General features: G+C 30.5%; 1 long non-coding RNA gene across 3 annotated transcripts in view; it reads left to right on the top strand.

Moving 5' to 3' along the window:
* Positions 1-4200, top strand: part of LOC106765148 — an 18811-nt gene extending 14611 nt beyond the window's left edge. Inside the window, exons 3-5 of one of the 3 annotated variants that reach the window (XR_001376014.2) lie at positions 875-1049; positions 1389-1473; positions 2194-4200. This is a non-coding gene — a long non-coding RNA (uncharacterized LOC106765148). Of the gene's footprint in view, positions 1-830; positions 1050-1388 lie in introns of all 3 variants that reach the window. The other 2 variants (XR_002668200.1, XR_002668199.1) reach the window with 2 other exon arrangements.
* Positions 4201-4411: the final 211 nt, after the last annotated feature.

Raw genomic sequence — 4411 nt, 5'->3', positions numbered from 1 at the left:
CAATTGGATTATGGCAACTCGTGTACAGCCTGCATATTTCTAATAATATCTTGGCTTTCGAATATAATAATTTTTTCCTCTTATTAGATCATATATGTTTTTTTCCTGGTGACTTAAGTTTGGTTGCATGGTGTTGCGTGTTTGGCTAGTAGTCAAAATTGGAAGCACAAGAAAAGNGAATCATGGAGTGTATGTATGTATGACTTGGAAAGTTTTAGAGTTTTGGTGGGAAATAATTGAGGATTTAGTAAAAGGCTCATTTGAGTTTGGTGTTTGTACCTTTCACCTTTGGCTATATGCTCTGCATCGCAGCCATTACTTATCAAGCTCAACATTATCTTAAAAGTTTCAAGAGTCTTGTTTAGAAATATAGAATCTTAAGGAACAGTAAAATTCTCTTCCAATTGTGTGGTAATGACATGATTTTTCTTTTGTTTCCATTTTTTTTTTCNTATCATTGGATAGATATCAAAGGTTCTCATACTCATCAAATGGTATACATACACATGCACTTTAACAATGGTATAAATTTGATACACTGAACTAAATAAAAGTATATACTTTAAAATAATTATTCAATATAAGTTAGAAAATTTCAATACATAGAAGGAGTGTATAACTTTCTTATGGGTTCCAATACGTTGACACGCTGATGTGGAGGTGACATTCATTTGACACGCTCCACGTCAACTTTTTAGAAAAAAAAGTGTACAGTGGATGTGGGTAAAACGGGAAGAAAGGAAAATTTGGGTTTCGTTCTTTTTCTTCCTTTCCTCGTTCAAAAATTACATTTAGGTTTTGTTGTTGGCCTCTCTGAGTTGCTTCAATAGGTGATTTTTTTAACGCAATTTCTGATTCTGAGGTGCTTCAATAGGTGCTTGTGGAATTTATTGTTCGGTGTGAGGCTTTAGCATTATTGTGCCGCTCTCTCAATCGGTGGTTGTGGAGGTTATTGTTGTGCCGCTTCCAATCGGTGGTTCTGCAGGTTTCCGGTGGCGGTGAAGTTGAAGGTTTTTTTCATTTTCGCGTCTCTCGTAAGTAACTTTAAGGTAGGGGTTTTGTATTTTTATTTGCCCTAATTTTATCCTTTTGAGTAGTTGTTTTGGTTTAAAAATGGAATGCTATTTTTTTTGTACTGATTGGTGGTTTGAACCGCAAATTGAATTTTATTTTTTGTGCTCTTCATCACCCATTCGTATTAGCTTTGGTGATTGGTTTGCCTTTGATGTAAAAGAAACATAACTTCACATTTTAGTCCAGAACAGTTATTAAAGCACATATAATACTTGTTTTTGGTTAAGGAAAACTGTAGCCTCCTTTTAATTTTCTTTCTTTACGTGTTTTGTATTCTTTTCTCCACTTATTTTCATTGGTTTCTCCTTTCCAAGGTAGAGAAGCTGGACAAACTCAATAGATCTAGATGTTTGGAGACACCTTAGACTATGTAAATGAGTTGGAGCTGCTAGAGTTGAGGTAAGGGAGCTAATCCATGAATAACTTGTAATGCTTTATTTGGAATGGTTGATGTATGTTGATCCCTTTGATTGACTTGTGTTTCTACCTTACCTTACCTTACGAATGCTAGAACTTCCTATATGCCTTGTAAATCTGAGTTACAAGGAAAAGAGATCTTGGGTAGTATGTTAAAATATTCATTGAAGTCATGAAAGTTAGTTTGAAAGCTTGATTCTGCCTCTTGGCATATTAATGAACAAACTCCTCGTTAGGTAATAAATTACTTATGTTAGGTATGTCTCTTCTTGGCCCAGTTAATTTGGAGATTTATGATGCATTAGTTTTCTGATTTTAGACCTATATTATGTATTATAGTTCTGTTTTAGATAATAGTTAAATGGACTCTAGTTGTTGTTGAATCTTGGTTACTAAGAAGTAATTAGTTAAACTTGACTATTCTGATTTGTAGTATTGTTACTAATGTATCTCTTTTTAAAAGATGTTGTCCCACCTTACCAAAATGGTGGTTCAGCCTTTTCAGTAATTGTGCAAATTTCTTTTACTATTTTAGTGTATTTTAATACTTGGACATGGTGCTTGGCAAAAACTGATGGAAGGTATAGATTGTAATCAACACATTGTTATTTTATGATACCATAACTTTCCTCTCACATTAACGAGAACCATACATAAGTGTGGGGCAGCCTATGTCTGATGTGAAATTTCTATTTTGTGTAGCTTTTTATCACTTCCGTGAGCTTAGTTGATGCAAAGGACTTTTATGAAAATTATTACACATGGTAGGACACCTGGTCTATTTTCTTTATAAGATTTCGGATAGACCTTTGTTTACTTGATATAAGATAGAACTTTTACTCCCATATATATAACACTCTGAATATGTTTTGGAAGGTTAAAAGATGATTCTAAATCTTGCAAATGTTATGTGTTATATTTCCAGTTCGGTATCTATGATTACTATGAAACTAATTTGATAAAATGGGAAACAGGAATACTTTATGTTTTGTTATGAATAAGGAAATAATTGGTGATATGGTTGTGCAGAATGGTATTGGGTATCAAAATTTGAAATGGTTATGAACTGGAACATTAGAGTATGCTCTGTTGGGTTACATGTTTGAATGAAAACTATTTTGTTGGTCTGAAAATGTTATGACGCAAATTAGAGCGAACATGGCTTGTATGGATTATTTTGGTTTAGTAGTTATTAATTTGAGTTGTTTTGTTATAATTTAGAAAAGTTGTTAGAGATAGATTTATGGTAAACGGGAAGTAACAAATGTAAATTATGATTGAGAAATAATAAGATAAGGGTCTAAAGTTGAACTGGATGATATCCAGCAAAGTATGGAGTTGTGTTCTATGCATGAGAATTTGGAATGTTTAGGGCCATGCTACGTTAAGATGTGAATGGTAAGGAATAAATGTTAAGATGTAGATATCGTGAACTTACAGCAAGAATTAGCTTATGGAAGATAATTCTTTAAAAATGAATATATTCTGCAGAACCGAAGGGTATGATTGGAGGCTTCTATTTGTTAAAGCTGAAATATCCTATTCTCACTATATTTTGATATGTTTCTTTATAGATATAGGTGTGCCTATGTTGTTTGCATGAATTGTGCTAAGTTCTAAATGATTCCTGACTTGTAATATAGTATAATATGTGTGGAAGTTGGTGATTTCATATTCTGACTGTAAGCTATTCTGTTAGGCTATTAATTAATTTAAAGAGAATTATATTAGATGAGAAATGTTCGTATAAGCTGGGTTGATTGGAATCTTTTACAGATTATCAAATTCGAAGAACCTTTAGGGGTAGTATATTGCATGATATATTAAGTTTGGAAACATTGGAAATAGTATATATAATATAAGGTGTTATAACTTAGAATAAATAGGTAATATGTTTAAATGGAAACTATTTATGTTTGGTCTGAATATTGTGGCACATTAATGTAAATGGCAGGAATTTTTTTCTGTTGGTCTGAATATTGATTTGAATAAATAGATATGTTAGATCCGTTGAGGTTTTGAGTGGTAACTAATAGAGATTCTTTGTAGTGCAATTGTATGGGTATCTTTTATTTGCTTCACTTTAAGATATTTTTAATGTTTTATTAGGTATATTAAGTGGTAAATTAAGTTGAAGTGCTTTGAAAAATAATAGAAATGGTACAGAGTTTGGTTATATTTAAAAATTTGGTTTAGAAAGTAAGTTTGAAATATGACTTGTACGTATAAAAAGAATGACCGTGATAATGTAAATAAATCAATTATTAACTTATTTGATTAGTTTATAAACTAATTTGATGAGTTAAAAAAAAATATTGATAAGTATATATTAAAGTTGTTTATTTTAGAAATTTTAAATTGTAAGTTATAAATTAGCTTATGAAAGATAACTTATTTAATTTTCTTGTTTCTTTATCTCTCATATTTTAATGTGTTTTATTTATATATGTACATATGCTATGATCGTATAATGTATGATATACGAGAGCTCAGACAGGAGTACTAATGATTCTGGAGCAGCTAATGGACGAGAGAGGGAAAATGTAATGGAAAATTTATTTGTGTTCTAGAAATTTCTTTATATATGAAAGTTATCTTGTTGTAACATTCTGAATCATTATTTTCAATCTCGTTTAAAATTTAATATTTATGTAATGAGTAAACTTTTTAAATTTTTATATTTTATTGACATCAGAGGACGCTTTACAAGTGACATGCATATTTAATGAATGGTTTTAAATTGTTTTGTAGTCGTATATTTTCATATTTAATCACTGAGTTGTAAACATCAAATAACCATGATGTGGAATATGGAAGTAATTTTTTTTATACCTTTCTGCTTGATTAAAATAGAATAATCCTATTCATGATTGTTGAAATTTTAAATTTTTACATGTTTTCATGAAATACAAATTAAGAG

This window comes from Vigna radiata, chromosome 6, assembly GCF_000741045.1.
Source record: "Vigna radiata var. radiata cultivar VC1973A chromosome 6, Vradiata_ver6, whole genome shotgun sequence".
In the NCBI taxonomy this organism is placed as follows: domain Eukaryota; kingdom Viridiplantae; phylum Streptophyta; class Magnoliopsida; order Fabales; family Fabaceae; genus Vigna; species Vigna radiata.
This window is presented reverse-complemented; position numbering and strand designations above follow the sequence as displayed.